This window comes from Aquarana catesbeiana, linkage group LG10, assembly GCF_042186555.1.
Source record: "Aquarana catesbeiana isolate 2022-GZ linkage group LG10, ASM4218655v1, whole genome shotgun sequence".
NCBI lineage: Eukaryota > Metazoa > Chordata > Amphibia > Anura > Ranidae > Aquarana > Aquarana catesbeiana.
In genome coordinates, this window is record NC_133333.1 from 164,842,425 (window position 1) to 164,860,904 (window position 18,480).

The 18,480-nt window shown below is 44.6% G+C and overlaps 1 protein-coding gene across 1 annotated transcript in view; it reads right to left on the minus strand.

Annotated features, from left to right (window-relative positions):
* ANKRD65 (ankyrin repeat domain 65) overlaps window positions 1–17,807 on the minus strand; it is a 36,569-nt gene extending 18,762 nt beyond the window's left edge. The window contains exon 1 of the mRNA XM_073602886.1: window positions 17,479–17,807. The gene's annotated coding sequence lies outside the window, so the exon portion shown is untranslated. The remainder of the gene's footprint in view (window positions 1–17,478) is intronic.
* Between the last annotated feature and the right edge of the window lie 673 nt (window positions 17,808–18,480).

Consider the following 18,480-nt stretch of genomic DNA (forward strand, 5'->3'; position numbering starts at 1 on the left):
TTGGCCCTCCCGCTGCACCGATCATCGCCAGCTGTAAACCAGGGGACCATCCATGTGTGCAGTATGGGTCACTAGAGGCCCCCCCACCTCGGGGGCCCGTGTGCAGTGAACACCCTGCACTCATGGATGATATGCCACTGGTTTATGCATATATGCTTCAGCATAGAATATCTATATGAACATGCATGGGTTAATGCAATTATGCACCAAAATGAGCATTTTTTTACACTGGATTTGTTTGCCAGCTGCTGGCAGAAAATCCAACATAGATAGGAGCAATTTAATACACCTGTGTGCATTAAGCCTAAGGCGGGCCATAGACAGTTCAAATCAATTCTGCCAGCTTTTTTTTTCCCCATTCGAACCATATATGGGCAGCAGTGGCGACTGTTGGGGTTTTTTGGGGGGCGGCAAACAACCACCCCCCCGATCCCGGAAACTGGCAGCGGCTCCTGAGTCCTCTTCTCCATCACAGCGGCTTCCGCCGTGCATCTCCTCCCCTCCTCCTAGACATCCAATAGGATCGCCTGTCCTTTCAGCCAATCGGTGATGGGTAGGTTCAGTGTTACAAATTGTGACAGACCTAGATGGGCTCGTTCACATTCTCTGCGCCCGAGCCCACCCTATTTTGAAGCCTATTAGAGCCTCTGGCTCTAATTAAGTGCTTCAAGAAAACACCCCCCCCTGTTGGAATTCATGAGTTCGGCGTCCAGCATAGGGGCTGGACGCATGGATAGGGGGGCCACACCATTAATGGATGGGCCACCCCTGATGGACAGGCTGAATATTTCAAGTTGATCGATTGATCAACTTAGGTACAACCAGTCTGCAGGATTTTACATGCAATTATCGCTAGCGGCTAGTATAGCCGCTAGCAAAAATCACTGTCTTCGCCCGGCAGGGACGGCTTTGCCTGAGAATACAATTGCTCGGCAGGAGGGATTCCTCTGACAACACTATCTGTGTTGATGGGGAAATCAAGCGCATTTCTCTCTTGCAACTCACGATTGCAGGAAAGAAATTTGCTCCATGTATGGCTTGCATAGGGCTACATTCATACGGGCGACTAGCCCTTGTGCGAATGACAGTGGCAGGACTCTACTGATTCTTGCCTATGTTTTAGCCACTTGTGAGCAGCTAGCTGCGGCCGCTAAGTCTTGCACACTTGAATGATGGGTCCGCACAGCCTACAATTACCTGCGGTAATCGCTGCAGGATGCACACACAGTGTTCACTGTATGGGCTCGGTGGCTGCAGCTATCCACACACAGCTGTTAATCCCAGCGGCAGAAAAAAAGATTCTTGCCGCTGGGATTCAGTGTGGCTAAATGCCTGTGTGAAAGCAGCCTTAGAGCTATTATTTCTGCACTGGTCCAGCCAATAAATGCATAGATATGCAAGCTCAAAGAAGAACTTCACCCACCCCCCTTAATCATTATGTTATGTTTGGTAATCCTCAGTTCAGATAATTACCACACCTAGTGTTGTGCTGCTGCTATCCATTTCTCTGCTGCCACCGTGCTGCCATTTTTTCTCTGTGACATCAGCGGGAGGTGGCCTTCTCTTCGGGGTTTTGGCAGCTGCCTCCTGATGACACACTGCCAGGGATGAATGGCAGTCGATATGTAGGCGGGGGGATTCTAGAAAAAGCATGGGAACCAAGAACGGGAACGGGATGCACGTATGTAGACTCCGAATTATGTCCTAAGAAGATTGCTGGAATGCCAACCCATCAGAACACTCCTAGGATATGAACTTATTTGTTTGAGTTGGTGCCAGTTTGGACTTTTCCCAAAGATGTTACACCTGTACAGGTAACCTGGGGCAGTTGCAATTGAGTTTAGTTAAGGAAAGGATGTTGTTGCATATTGTACATGTTTTGCCTAATGTTCAGTAGTTGTTTAATCTGCTCAAAGCCTGGTCTGAAGTTACTCAAGAGGTGCATGTGGGGTCCTGGCATATTGCTCTAAGGAACCTGGGTCTGGGCTAGTACTTTATGAACATCATTACAACAAAAGGTTATGTAGCACCCTTGTGCTAGTAAATTTAGTTGTGCTAGATGGTAACCAGCCTGTCTAATTTGTAGACTTTTATCAAATGGGTTTGTCCTAAGCTTGGGTTTAACTGTGGTTTCTCCCTTTTGTCAATAGGTGGCACTGTTACCTTTGGCATTAGTATGATAAATTACAGTGGATTCAGGTTATGAGTCTGTATACTTCTTTCAGCCAATCAGCAGGAGTTTCTTTGGCCGCTGAGACTGCTGAGTAATGGTATTTATTCAGAGAGAGTCAGGTGATCGGGGGTTCTTTCCACTGCGGCCTGGGTGGCTGTATGTGGAGCAGCAGCAGACGTGTAGGCCTGAAGCCTAAGGCTCAACCACCTGTAAAGGGGCTCGGACTGAGGGGAGCCTGATTGTTGCCAGGAGGCATTTGAAAAGAAGTTGCCAGAGGGTCAACCACTCTTGTTACCGGAGGTAAGTGTAAAGGGATGAACTTCTGAAGGAGTACCAGAGGAGACTCTTCATCAGCCGGGGACTGTGACGTAGCTGGGAAAGCTTCAGGAGAGAACTCATCCGAGAAGTACAGCGGATAGCTGTGAGTGATGCTTGAAGGTGTATAGTGGGTAGCTGTAAGTAAAGCTTGAAGAAGTACAGATGTGAGATAAGTTTGAGGGATCCAGCGGGTAGCTCTGAGTACAAGGAATCCAGCGGGTAGCTCTGAGTGCAAGGAATCCAGCGGGTAGCTCTGAGTGCAAGGAATCTAGCGGGAAGCTCTGAGTGCAAGGAATCCAGCAGGTAGCTGTGAGATGAGCTTGAGGATCTACATACAGTGGGATACTGTGAGTAAAGTTGGTGCTATAATAGGCAGCAGTTGCTACAAGATACAGATTGCTGCATTCAGCTTAAAGGCCCTTTTTTCTGTATTGCTGTCTGCCTAGTTCTATTTTTGTTAAGGCATGTTAAGTAAAATGACTCAACACCTGCGCAATGTAAATAGTGTGCTAATACATTATATGCTGTATCTAACAAACAAAACAAAATCAAAAACAGTTAGTTCTATTTTTGTCCAAGGAGTCTGCCAATTTGCTATTGCATTTGCCTAAGGGTGTCCTGTGCCCTATCCCTCTCTCCCACATTTCCTGTGAAGAGAAATAAAACTCTCTTTGTTCATTTTTAAAAGTGACTGCGCCCATCTTTTCACCTTACACTACACCCCACATGCCTAGTAACCTGCACCCTGGGGAGGAATGTCAGCCCTCCCTGACTCTGGGGGTAACCACCAGGCCTCTGGAGGTCAGGGAGAGCGCTACAGTTAATTTGCAAAGAAGTTGCTATGAGTTACTGCAAGTAAGACGAGCAACCAGTCGTTGGCATGGTACCTGAATAGGTGACAGGTTCTCCGGTAGCAAGGGAGCTTGGCATTCGGCTCCTTCCCTAGCTGTCTGTCTCCGTCAGTCACTGGGTGTGGATTGGCGTTACGGCGATCTACTACCTGGTCACTTGGTACAGGATGAGAAGAGTAATGAGGAGCATGCATGAGTTCCGTGCTATGTGCTTGGCGGGACCCCATTCTGTTACTGGGAGTGAGGTAACAGAGATACACTGACTGGTGGAGTGGGCATAGACTCTGCATGTCCCTCCTAATGCAACATATACACCTGTTCAAGTGTGTGGGACAATACTTTTGGAAGAACTCTGCATATAACACTACACACAAGTGGTTCATCTCTGAGTTGAGGGACTACCTTAATGTTTGACTTTCACACGACTGTGGCCCTTGCCTAGTCCTAGGCATTGGTAACCACACCTTTGGGCAAGGTGTTACCCCTGTGTTAGAATGAGTTGCTCAGTTCTTCGTCTGGCGTATCCTAAAGAACCCACCCTGGGGTAGGTCTCTTATGTGACTTACACTTGACAGTCAATGAGTTAATGGGGAACATGAAGGAAGTGCCACCAGCCTGGCCCTATAGATACCGAAGCACCAGGGGCTCAGTGCACATCATTCTTGCTTAGGCAAATATGGTGGATGGGGCTGGACAGAATGTGAAAAATAAGCATGAAGTTTCCATGTAGTGGGGGGGGGGGGGGGGCCTTGGAGACGAAAAAAGTTTGATTTCAGTGAGAGAGGGGGAGGGGCATATTTTGTCATTTTCACCTTAGGCGTCCTGGGACCTTGTCACTGTTTCAGCACAATGCCGCTTATCACCTAAGTCTTATAATTTACAAATAATGCTAATTACCCGGCATCAGATTAGGCTTACTAACAAAGCATTACAGAGCTCCACGCAATAAAGCACTCAGCAGTTATTATTGGGAGCACAATAGCTTGTTTTATCTCCCGATCAGCAGGAGATGAATATCAGACAATAACATGCAATTACTAGTTCCCCGTTCACATAAAACCACATCTACAAATACACAATGAAGAAATAAAAGCTGCAATACTGCTCTACAAACACAAGATACCGCAGGTTTATAAATTCACCATTGGCTAATTTACCATATCATGTAAAAGTGCTGCTTTACTATACCCACAAACCTCTCTATTCTACGTTCAGGCTCCCACCAATAATCGCTCTGGCCTCTACCCCTGATACATGCACTCACCCCGCACTTGGAAGATGCCACCCATTTGCTTACTCCCCTCAATTTGCTCTTTGCATACCTCTACATAAGCACCTCTGACCTCATAGGTTTTGGAGACCCCATCCATCTCATGACCGTAACCTACCAATCCTCCACCCAGCAAACTCTAGTAGTTCTTGCTGACTTATCCGGACCTCCCTATACCAAAGGGTGATCTAGCTGGTCTATTCTCACCTTCCGGATTCGACCCCCATACAACTTCTCTCTCTCTCTACCCCCCCCTCTCATTATCCCACCCTACCCTACCTCCCCTCAGCCAGCCTTTCACCTGATACTGCCCCTTTCTTAGCGCTCACTTAACCTCCCCATCCCCCTTACCCTAACTACACCCAATCCCTTCCCCCCCAAAGTTGTCCATCTCTCACCCCCCCTTCCCCCGGCGGCAAATCTTAGCCAACATGTACTCCAAGAAGGCCGTTATATTCCTACAAGAGACTCACTTCAAATCAAAAACCATACCCAAATTAGAAAACCCCCACTTTCCCCACGTATATCATTCCACCTCCCCCACATCCAAAACCAAGGGAACATCCATTTTAGCATCAAGAAATCTCCCCCTTCAAATCTCAGACACCCTGGCTGACGAACAAGGACGTTACGTCTTCATTAAAGGCAAACTATGGGATAGACCTATCACCCTAGCTAACATATACAGCTCTAAGACCTCCCAAGTCCCATTTTTACGAACTATTACCCACCTACTGTCGTCCTTCCAAACTGGTATTTTGATTCTGGGAGGCGACTTCAACATCCCACTTGACCCTCTCATAGACACCTCCACAGGCACATCCCACCTTCCATATGGTGCCCTACGACCAATCAAACTCTCACTCCAAGAACTCTCCCTACATGACACGTGGAGAACCTTACACCCCCACGACAAAGATTACACATTCTTCTCAACCCCCCACAAAAAATACTCACGCCTTGACTACCTTTTCCTTAGCCAACCTGACTTGCCCTATATATCCAAAGCAACAATAGAACTAATGTTCAGATCACCACCCAATCACCCTCCGTTTAACTTTCCCGGAACATGCTGACACATCCAAAATCTGGAGACTCGACTCAAATCTCCTGACTGACAAAGAAAGAGTCACTAAACTTCGTACCACTATCTCCAACTATTTCCAAGAGAATGACACCCCTGACACATAATTTCTTACTCAATGGGAAGCGCATAAAATGCCTGATACGGGGAAGACTAATTTCTCTTGCTTCCACACTAAAATGAGATAAACAGAAACTAGTTAGTAATCTCCTTACTAAAATACAAACACTAGAAAGTTTACACAAACGCAACTTAGCCCAACACACCCACCAAGAACTGACAGAAACTCGTAAAATTCTACTAGAAGAACTAGGTCAAAATATGAGGAAAAATACACTCAGAAACTCTTCTATGAACACAGCAATAAAAGTGGTCACCTATTGGCACAAGCCCTACGCTTGAAAAAAGCGAAAACAACAGTACACCAGCTACAGACTCCTTCGGGTAACACACTAAAAAGTACAAGTGTGCGAACACTTTTATGCAAACCTTTATAACCTCTTCGTCACAAAAACGCAAACACCCATCCCCTCTCCCAGATCTACGCTTATACTGAACTTCCTGAAAAAACACTGCCCCAAACTACACGCTTCAGAAACCCCAACAGACCTAGATCATCCAATCACCAAACAAGAATGGGACGAGGCTCTCAAACATCTGAAACCGGGCAAGAGCCCATGCCCAGACGGCCTATCGGCCGTTTACTACAGAACCTTCTCGGAAGTGTTACTGACCAATTTTCTTAAAACGTTCAACTCCCTATCTGCAACCACCCCACTCTACCCGGGCTTACTTGAAGCACACATTTCAGTTATACCCAAAGATGGAAAAGACCCCACCCAAATAGCAAATTTCAGACCAATTTCCTTACTAAATGTAGACATCAAAATATTCGCCAAAATACTAGCCAACCATTTACTTCCTCTCCTCCCCTCCATTCATTCCCATGACCAAGTGGGTTTTATCCCTGGAAAGAAGGCCAGGGATAATACGATTAAAGCAATCAATCCATACCATCTTCTGACCTCCTCCAATCAAGCCAGTTTTTTCCTATCCCTCGACGCGGAGAAGGCGTTTGACAGGGTGGCCTGGGACTACATGGAAGCAGTACTTAGATTCATGGGTTTGGGTAATCGCCTATTAAGCTTCATAATGGCTCCATACACCAATCCCATAGCCAGGGCCCGGGTCAACGGCCTCCTGTCAAATGCCTTCCCCATTTGTAACGGTACGAGGCAGGGTTACCCCCCTCTCCCCTCTACTGTTTACACTCACCCTAGAACCCCTCCTACGCAGTCTCAAATCCAACCCCAACATTAGAGTGATACATACATCTGACAAGGAATACAAACTGGCAGCCTTCACCGATGATATACTCTTTCTTACAGAACAGAACATCTCTCTTCACAACCTATTGGCAGAATTCCACCATTTTAATCTAATCTCTAACTTTAAGATTAAATTCTCCAAGTCTTGCGCCCTGAACATCTCTTTACCCAAACACACAGCCACTCAATGCCAAAGAAACTTCCCCTTAAAATGGAAGGAAAAAGCAATAACCTACCTAGGAATCCAACTCCCCCCAACACTTTAATAATCTTTATAGCAAAAACTACCTACCCATCCTACAAAACCTCACCACCGTAATAAACCTCTTTTCATGGTTCGGCAGAGCGGCCATATTAAAAATGAACGCTCTACCACGCTTACTCTATATATTACAAACTGTCCCGATCCATACCCCAACTACTTTCTTCAGTAATTACAAAATCTATGCACCAAATTCCTCTGGGGAAACAATAGACCAAGAATTAGCTATCAGCACCTGTCTCTACCGAAACAGAAAGGAGGGATTGGGCTTCCAGACCTCAAAAATTATTACAATGCCTGCCACCTTTCCAGAGATCTAGATTGGAACATTCATCATAAATACAAAGATTGGGTTACACTTGAAGCCTCATTCATCTCCTCCCCCCTCCACCTACTACCTTGGAACATCCCAAAATACATACCACCCGAAACTCAGAATCATCCCTTAATCATCCCAAAAATCAAATGCTTCCGCAACATCTGCAAGTCAACCTCCTTATCCTCTACACCGGGTCCCCTCATCTCATTATGTCTCAACCCTGATTTCCCTCCTGGAATGCATAGCAACTTCCTAAATGACATCTGGCCACATAGAGATGTCCAGATACATCACTTCTTCTCACAAGGCAAACTTATACACCGTGAAAAGCTCCCATCAAAGGTCATTGGCGCTCACATCTCCCCCTGAAATCACACATTACTCTCACACTACACAAGTTCACTCGACAGGAAATTCAAAGTCTCCAGACCCCTATCACCTTTCGAAACATTATGCAAAAAGCAATCCCCCCCAAAGCCACTTAATCTCCACAATGCACTCCCTTTTATTCACGGATGGCCCTTCCAACACGGGTCCGGCCTTAAAAAAATGTAAAAGCGATCTTTCCCTATCCCTGTCACCGGAAGAATAGGAACGAGTCTACCTGAACATTCACAAGGGATCCGTAAACGTTTCCACACAGGAAAACAGTTACAATGTCCAATCACACTGGTACCGTACCCCGTCCCTTATCCACAAATTCAACCCAGACATTCCAGATGTATGCTGGAGATGCAAACAGGAAAAAGGAACTATCTTACACATATGGTGGAGCTGTCCCACCATCCAAACTTTCTTGGGTGAAGTCCACCAAGTTATAAAGAAATTAACTACCTACACACTTGACTTCTCTCCAGCACTAATCACCAGGATAGCTGAAATGGAACACCCCATCAGTTTGCCCATGATACACCTGCAAAATTCCCATCCAAATGGACCTGCTGGAACCACTTCCAGACCACAAAAGACTACAAAGACCTCACCACCAACAACACGCTACCCGTTTGACATTTCTCTACCACACCTGAATAAATCCAGATTAAATTTAGATAATCCCTAATAACCATTTATATCAAAATCAGTGAGCTCTCCTCATCAGTCACAATCCCATAAAAAACATTATTCCCCTTAGCTTCCCCCACCAAGGGGGAGAGAGAGATGGACAACAACCACCCCCCGGTTCCCTACCCCCACCTACATCAAACTTAAAACTTCCCCCCACCCCCCCTCCCCCTCTTATCCACCCCACCCCCTCTCACCCCCATAAAGAAACAACAACCCCTTCTTGTCATATACACACCTCATCCCTGACCCCTAAACATCCTCTTAGATATACAGAAACCCATGCTCTGAACCTGACCTAGAACCCTCCATACAATCTAAATCCTCCTCAAGACACCTCGACTTAACCAAAACAAATCCACCCTCCCTCCCATATAACACGGATTAACAAACCCACATGTCCAATCAGAAGTTTTGAAATCCAACAGGTTCCTGACTCCACAGATACAGGGTTCTCTCTCTTTAGCTTAATAACAATTAACATTTTGATGTTCATAACCTATAAGTTACGATGTTAACATACCTTGACCATTGTCATTTGACTTGTATTATGTGTTTCTGTAATACTCTTCATTTGCGTATTCTCTATTACTTCCAATAAAAACTTTATGGAAAAAAATAAATGAAAACAATATGTAATAATTATTTGTATATTTCTTGCTTATGGTAATTAACCCCTTGCCACCCAGGCCAATTCTGATACTTCTCTCCTACATGTAAAAATCATAATTTTTTTTTGCTAGAAAATTACTCAGAACCCCAAACGTTATATACACTGTTTTCGCAGACACCCTAGGGAATAAAATGGTGGTCGTTGCAACTTTTTATGTCACACGGTATTTGCGCAGCAATTTTTTTAAACGCATTTCTTTTTTTTCATGAATAAAAAAAAGGAAACACTACCATTATCCCGACTTCTTTGCATAATGTGAAAAATGATGTTATGCTGAGTAAATAGATACCTAACATGTCACACTTTAAAATTACGCACACTTGTGGATTGGCGCCAAACTTCAGTACTTATAAATCTCCATAGGTGACGCTTACATTTTTTTTTACAGGTTACATGTTTAGAGTTACAGAGGAGGTCTAGTGCTAGAATTATTGCTCTCGCTTTAACGTTCACGGAGTATGTAACCTGTGTGTATCTGGCTCTGATACTAGCCAGTGCCTCACCAACCGCTCACCTCACTGCACGTCCCTGGTCTGGACACAGCACAACTCTATTGATGAATCTATGTAACACGTGTGATCTCTCACTGCACATGCATTTGGATTGGATCACTTGTATTAAAGTGGATTTTTCTTTGCTTCTTTTTATTTATTCTTTATTTTTTGATGTTGCATTAAGTAGACATTCTTTTTTGATATTAGAGTATAGTAGAGCAACAATTTTATTTACTTAGTGATAAAAACATTTCAGCCTTTCACTCTATTAAATATGTGTGGCAGAAAAATTACCAGCTTCATGTCTTAAAGCGGAGTTCCACCCAAAAATGGAACTTCCGCTTTAAGTGTTGGTGACTCCCTCACATGTCACATTTGGCATGTCATTTTTTTTGGGGGGGGGGAGCGGATTCCCTGTTTTTTTTTTACAGGCATCCAGCTCCCACTTCCTCCCCTGGTGCCGCGACGTTGGAAGGAAGATCACCTCTCCCCCCTCCCTCCCTGCAATCTTCTGGGATGTCACAGGTCCCAGAAGATTGCCCGGCCAATCACAGCTACACTTTTTGTAGCTGCTGACTTTTAAATGGGTGGAACTCCGCTTTAAAGAATAACACCGGGCAACATTTTTATTTTCCCATGCAGTGCATGGGTTAACTGCTTGTTTTTGTCTAGGGGATTACAGAGCATAGATATACTTACCTAATCCACCAATCCTCCGAGCGCAAGACCGCTCCTGCCCCCCCTGCACACTAGTGGTCTTGTAAATGAACTGTTCCTGATGTCATCACGCCCATAGACCAGCTCTGGAAGTGAAAATGGCAGGAACAGTCCACTGCTGGACGTGAGCAACACGGGTTTCCAGAGTTTGAGGAATCAGGTTTGTATAGCCTTTTGGTGCTCCCCTGGACAGTCGAGCAGTTGGGAAAAAAAATTCACGGTTTTCTGCTTTAACATAATTGAGGGGATATCTCCCACCTCTTTGTAAAGTGAAGCTTTACCTTATTTAGTAAGCTCTGAAGCAACTGCACTTGCAAGTCTATTTGCCTTTAGTAAAGTGACTCCTCAAACTGGTCATACACTGGCAGATTTTCAAACGACATTCGTATGATGGTCTCTGACCATCTCTTGGAGCATACCTGCTGTCTCTGATTATCTCTTGTAGCATAAAAAGACGAAACAAAAAATACTCTTGCGCACTGGTGTGTTGGCTAAAAAGTCCCAAAAGCTCGAGAAGGACTATGGATTTCGGCTTTGCTGCTCTCAAAGGATGGGATTGTCCTAATGTTAAAAGAAAAGAAGAAAAAAGAGAGCGCACCAGCCTAGTGCATTATCCTTGACAGGTTTATTTAATTAAAAACAAGATAAAAACTACTCACAAAGGTCGAAGAGAACAATCGCATAGTAATCGCACAGAGGCAATTATTCCAGTGGTAGCAGTTTTCCAGGTCCCAGGAAGGAGGCATACGGACTACTGCTGGCTAACGCGTTTCGAAGGTTACCCTTCTTCATCAGGCTCTGATGAAGAAGGGTAACCTTCGAAACGCGTTAGCCAGCAGTAGTCCGTATGCCTCCTTCCTGGGACCTGGAAAACTGCTACCACTGGAATAATTGCCTCTGTGCGATTACTATGCGATTGTTCTCTTCGACCTTTGTGAGTAGTTTTTATCTTGTTTTTAATTAAATAAACCTGTCAAGGATAATGCACTAGGCTGGTGCGCTCTCTTTTTTCTTCTTTTCTTTTATCTCTTGTAGCATGCCTGTAGTCATGAAACATCTCCTTCTGAATGGCTGCAGTTTCTCACCTTCACCCTCTGCCTGCCTGCAGTCCCTGACCAGCCTCTGTAGCATGCCTGCAGTCTCTGACTATCTCATGCAGTATGTCTGCGACCATCTCTTATATCACTTCTGCAGTCTCTGACCATCTATTGTATCATGTCTGCAGTCTCTGACCATCTCTTATATCATGTCAGCCGTCTCTGACTATCTCTTTTATCACGTCTGCAGGCTCTGATCATCCCCTGTATCATGTCTGCAGGCTCTGACCATCCCCTATATTGCATGTCTGCAAGCTCTGACCATCTCTTGTATCATGTCTGTCGGCTCTGAAAATCTCTTGTATCATGTCTGTCGGCTCTGAAAATCTCTTGTATCATGTCTGCAGTCTCTGACCATCCCCTGAAGCATGTCTGCCGGCTCTGACTTTCTCTTGTATTATGTCTGCAGTCTCTGACCATCCCCTATAGCATGTCTGCAGTCTCTGACCATCTCTTGTATCATGTCTGCAGTCTCTGTCCATCTCTTGTATTATGCCTGCAGTCTCTGACCATCTATTGTATCATGTCTGCAGTCTCTGACCATCTCTCGTATCATGTCTGCTGGCTCTGAAAATCTCTTGTATCATGTCTGCAGTCTCTGACCATCTCTTGTATCATGTCTGCTGGCTCTGACTTTCTCTTGTATCATGTCTGCAGTCTCTGACCATCCCCTATAGCATGTCTGCAGTCTCTAACCATCTCTTGTGTCATGTCTGCAGTCTCTGTCCATCTCTTGTATCATGCCTGCAGTCTTTGACCATCTCTTGTATCATGCCTGCAGTCTCTGACCATCTCTTGTATCATGTCTGCTGGCTCTGAAAATCTCTTGTATCATGCCTGCTGGCTCTGACCACCTCTTGTAAGATGTCTGCCGGCTTTGAAAATCTCTTGTAACATGTCTGCAGTCTCTGACCATCCCTTATAGCATGTCTGCAGTCTCTGATTATCTCTTATATCATGTCTGCAGTCTCTGATCATCTCTTATATCATGTCTGCAGTCTCTGACCATCTCTTGAATCATGTCTGCAGTCTCTGACCATCTCTTGAATCATGTCTGCAGTCTCTGACCATCTCTTGTAACATGGCTGCAGTCCCAGATGGCTGTGGACACTATAAGTACCCAACCTTAGTTGGCCCCGACCCCATCCCACTGCACTTCTGTAAGAGAAGATACTTGTCTGCCACAGTTCCATCTAGTTGAGGCAGTGTGCGGGCACTTAAGCACATCAAAGCCAAGGAATAAAAATATAATCTATTACAGTTTACTAATCCTGCATTGGCGATATTAATTTTCTTTTTGTTTTCATCCCTTTAATTACGTCTATTGATCCCGCCATTTACGCGTCCTGTCCTAGTGTGGCAACTCTCACTGTACTATATCTACAGAGGAGCAATATTGTCATCTTAAGAGAGGAAATGTGTTAGGACTACAGGACACCCCCTTTTCTCTTTCCTATAACATAGAGGGGAGGTGTTCTATAGTCTAAAAAGACTCAGAATGTAACTAATAACAATATAGCAGAGAGCTCAGGAAGCTGTTATACCACACATACTTGTGATGTTATAGTATGCAGAGAACAAATGCAAGAGCCCGAGGAGGCTGGAATATGAGTGATAGGTATGCCGCATAGGTTTTCATTATTTTTACAATGATAGTGAGGACTGGGACTATGGTGTGTTTGTTACTGCTATGTGGTTATGGTGACTAGAAATTCTGATTTGGTATTGTGACATTTTATTAGTTGTTATTTGCATTGTTATTGCAATTAGTTTGATTCAGCCATGTTCTACCATTGTTTTTCATCTTGCCCACATGCAGTAGCTCTAAAGCTCAGTGCTCTCAGCCATTGGTTTTCCAACTGTTAAACAGGACACACCAGCTGAATTTAGTCCGGTTTCTGTTGCACCGGCCCATACCGAACGATAATCAAGGATTTCCCTTTCACCTCGGAGAGATTTCTTCTCACTTCCTATTGTGTCTCTGGGACAGGAAGTGAATGGAAATGTACCCAGTGAGATACAGAAAGCAAAAAAAAAAAAAAAAAAAGTTTGGGCTTTAGATATACTTTACTGCCTCTCACGCTATCACATGCTCATCGTCTATAACAGTGTCCCTCAATCAGGGTGCTATTTGGGTTCCCCCAGGGTGCTGTGAGACCCAGTTTTCCTTGAATCAGAGATTGTTGAGTGAACTATGTGATCGGGGGGGGGGGGCGACTCTGATGTGATGGGGAGGGGACATTGCCATGAGGGTACTCTGATGTGATGGGAGACCTCTAATGTATAGGGGGTACTCTGATGTGATGGGGAGGGGACATTGTCATGAGGGTACTCTAATGTGATGGGAGACCTCTAATGTATAGGGGGTACTCTGATATGATGGGGAGGGGACATTGTCATGAGGGTACTCTGATGTGATGGGGGACCTCTAATGTATAGGGGGTACTCTGATGTGATGGGGAGGGGACATTGTCATGAGGGTACTCTGATGTGATGGGAGACCTCTAATGTATAGGGGGTACTCTGATATGATGGGGAGGGGACATTGTCATGAGGGTACTCTGATGTGATGGGGGACCTCTAATGTATAGGGGGTACTCTGATGTGATGGGGAGGGGACATTGTCATGAGGGTACTCTGATGTGATAGGGGACCTCTAATGCTTAGGGGGTACTCTGATGTGATGGGGTGACTCTGGTATGATAGAGGACCTCTAATGCACAGGGGGGACATTGATGTGGAGGGAAGGCTCTGATGTGATGGGGGTCTCTGATTTGATGGGAGAACTTTGGTATGATTGAGGACCTCTAATGTATGGGGGGGGGGGGATTTGATGTGAAGGAAAAGCTCTGATGTGATGGGAGGGGATCTCTGATTTGATGGGGGGAATCTGGTATGATGGAGGCCCTCAAATGTGTAGAGGGGACTTTGATATGAAGGGAAGGCTCTAATGTGATGGGGGACTCTGATGTGAAGTTAATGTCATCAAGGTGGTTGTCTATATCATCCCAGGCTCTGGCTTCCCATTGATAAGTCACAATGAAGTTTTTTTTTATTTTAGACTGGGTTGTCTCGAGATTTTGCTTACTTTTAAAAGGTGTCAAACAAGGTGGAGAAAAGCTGTTTACAATGTGTATTGAAGTTATGCACACTTGACATAGAGAGAGTGTTTTATATAGGAGCGTGGTACGGTTATTATTCTATTCTTCTTCAGACAGAAGATTTCATGCATTTTGGCTTTGTGCTTTGCAGTGTGCTGCGTACATTTTTTGTATTGTGAGTAAACTACATATGAATAAAATAAGTACAATTAAAGTGTATATAAGCCAAAAAAACAAAAATGTAACACATTGCAACATTAGTTTTCTCTTTTTCAGACTTCTTTCCCCTTATTTTCACCAGAAGATCCTGCCAGTAAGGGAGTCTCGGAGTGGGTACAGTCACCCACCCCTATTTTTCATATATTACAAAATGCAACAGACACAAAGGGTATAATATCCCAATGCTATCTCATGCTCCTTTCCTCCTTTCTGGAAGGGCATCCCATGAAAGCAGCGGCACAATGGGAGGCAGACTTGGGTCCCATCACAGGGGAACAGTGGGAAGAGGCCCTTCAGGCTATTAACACCTGTTCACTAAACGTATCACAAAAAGTTTCCCAACTATATATCCTATTAAGGGTGCACTACACGCCAGTAAAACTACACAAGATCGGGAAGCTGCAGGATCCACTGTGTGGCAGGTGCAGGACTGTGCCGGGTGACCTGATACATCTCCTCTGGCGGTGCCCCAAACTCCATCGGTATTGGGCAGGGGATATGGCCCTACTTAACAAGGTTTTTCAAACGAATGTCCCTCTCGACCCATTAGGATGTCTTTTAGGGGTACTGGAAGGGGTCATCCCGGAGGAGATATCTAGGACGGCATTTGCCAGAGCATTGTTTCAGGCAAGAAATACAATACTCCCGAACTGGAAATCAGCCACACCACCGATGGTCAAAACATGGATTCAACAGATGGGTAACACCCTTGTCATGGAAAAGTACATCTACCAGCATAGGGGGAACCCTGGGAAATTTGATAAGTTATGGGATGCATGGCTTGAGACGCCAGGTATAAGCCCTGGAGAACTGGTACAGATGAGGTTGCTTAGATGTACATAGAGGTACCTGCAGACACGAGTAGAGGAGCAAAAATACAAACCCTAGAGCAGTGATGTAGATGTTAGGAGTATTGACTAATTGACTAGAGATTGAAAAGACATGCTGGTTAAAAGAAATTTATTAACGCTACTTTTCTTTACCGCAAATTATTTACATAAACATGTACTTGTGTACAAAGAGATGTGGCTAACTGGATGAATACATGACTTGTAATTGACAGTACAAACTGCAATACCTTACTTGTATGGTGATGTTTTATGTTTCTTGAGCAATAAAAACCTTTTTGATTTAAAAAAAAAAACAAAGGTGATCTCAGCAGGAAGATGAGACTATTTGGCCTGGTTCACACCTATGCACTTTGCTTTTTATCCATTTCTGCAGTGCTTTTTGTGGAGAGTTTTTCATTTTTGGCCACACGTTTTTGCAGCATTTTTAATATGTTTTATGCTTTTTTGGGCCAATTTGTTGTTGGGCAGATTAAAATGCAAAACGCGTCAAAATTGTGGCAATAAAACACTACATGCTTTTATGCAGCTTCTTTATTAAAGTCTATTGAATCCAAAACACACTGTTATGCATTTAAATAAGTCCCTGACCCTCTCCTAAAACACTGCAGCTGAAAAAAGCATAGATGTGAATGTGTCCCATAGGAAACCATCTTAAATGGACTGTAATGCGTTTCTGTAAAAAAGCACTAAAAAAATGCATAGGTGTGAACCAGACCTTTGAGGTAACACTGCTGAGTGCACAGGACAGCACTGGATTTCTGGTAGGATCGACAGGATTTTTTTTGCACTTTTCAAACACATATAAGAATAAACTTTCAATGGTATATTTAACAGACCAAAAGGGAGCAAATAAGAGAAGTTCATTGTTATGCCGCGTACACATTGATTTTCCGTCGGAAAAAACCTGGGTGGTTTTTCTGACGGAATTCCGCTCAAGCTTCCCTTGCATACACATGGTCACACAAAAGTTCTCTGAACTTTCGACCGTCAAGAACGCGGTGACGTACAACACTATGACGAGCCGAGAAAATGAAGTTCAATGCTTCTGAGCATGCGTCAAATTGTTTCCGAGCATGCGTAGAAATTTTGCACAGCAGAATTTGTACAGACGATCGCATTCCGCCCGAAAAATTGAGAACCTGCTCTCAATCTTTTGTTTGCCGGAATTCCGCCAGCAAAAGTCCGATGGAGCATACACACGGTCGCATTTTCCGACCAAAAACTCTCATCGGTCTTTTGCTGGCTGAATTTCCGATCGTTTGTATGCGGCATAAGTGTTAACATACAGTTTGAGGGCTCATTCACACATGTGCATTGTAGCAATGCACACTAAAATACATGCACACTATCACAATGCATGGCAACGCACCTGTTCTATGTGTGGTGCGTTGTGGTGCCATTGATTGCGAGTGGCCCCCAAAGCATTGTACAGTAGAATCCAATACACTACGCACCGCATATAATGCATATACCTTGTGTGAGGCAATGTATTTAAAAAAAAAAAAGGTCATGCATATTTTTAATCCGTAGTGTTACATAGGCAGCCCATCTATAATGAACGGGCCACCTTAATTCAATTCCCGCTAACACAATAGAACGCTTTAGTGTGAATGGCCCCTTTTTAAGCCTCTTACCATATACTGTACCGTATATCATTACCTGTTATACAGTGCCTTCCTCTTAGTTCAGCGAGGATCTAGTTTGGCTTCGGGGCACCAAATCCTGCGACCTGTGCTACGAAGGGCTGGGTTGCTCCAAAGATGAAATGCAGTCGGCTCCTTCGGACTTCTAGCTGCTCGCAGCAGGTTGACGTGCAGGGAAATCGAGAAGGTGATTAAACAAAAGAGATCTTGTGCAATTACTCCCTGGATATTCCGGCAAGTGTGAACATGTTCCCCTACAGAGCTTCCCTCTGTTAAAGGGTAATCTGTTAATGATTCCGGTCAACTTTACAAAGGAGCAGGGACTGAGGGAGGGGGACAGGAGGAGGGACATACCAGAAAAGAAACAAGAGAACAATGTTTGTCAGGAGGACAAACCAGAGCTGAGCACTGTGGCACAGAGGATCTGCTATTTGATACTTGCTGTGATGATCTAAATTAGATTATTGTGTTCACAACATGTTTCACGCCGTGTGAAGACTGCAGGCGGCAAGGTAGTCCCCGTGTCCTCACTGGATCAGGGGGGCTAATTTACTAAAGGCAAAGTGCAGTTGCTCCAGAGCTTAGTAAATGAGGTAAGGCTTTACTTTGCAAAGAATACCCAATCACATGCAAGGAAAATAAAAACAAACATGATTGGATCATGGAAGTCAGCAGAACGTCTACTCATTTAATAAAGCGGAGTCCCCTCCCAGTCAGCAACTATACATACTGTAGCTGCTGACTTTTAATATTAGGACACCTACCTGTCCTGGAATCAAGTGATGTTGGCACCCCAGCTGATGTTTCCATCAGCTCTTGGGTGCTGACTAGGGTTGCCACCTGTCCAGGATTCACCCGGACAGTCCCTCTGAAACCCAGACACATTATTCAGACAGGAATGTGGCTCGGAACAGGTCCTGCCAGAAGGGTGAGGGGGCACTATGCTCCCCACATTACTATTCTCTTTGGAGCCCCCAAAGGTGTCCCAGGTCAGTTATTCTTTATTATACTAAAAAAA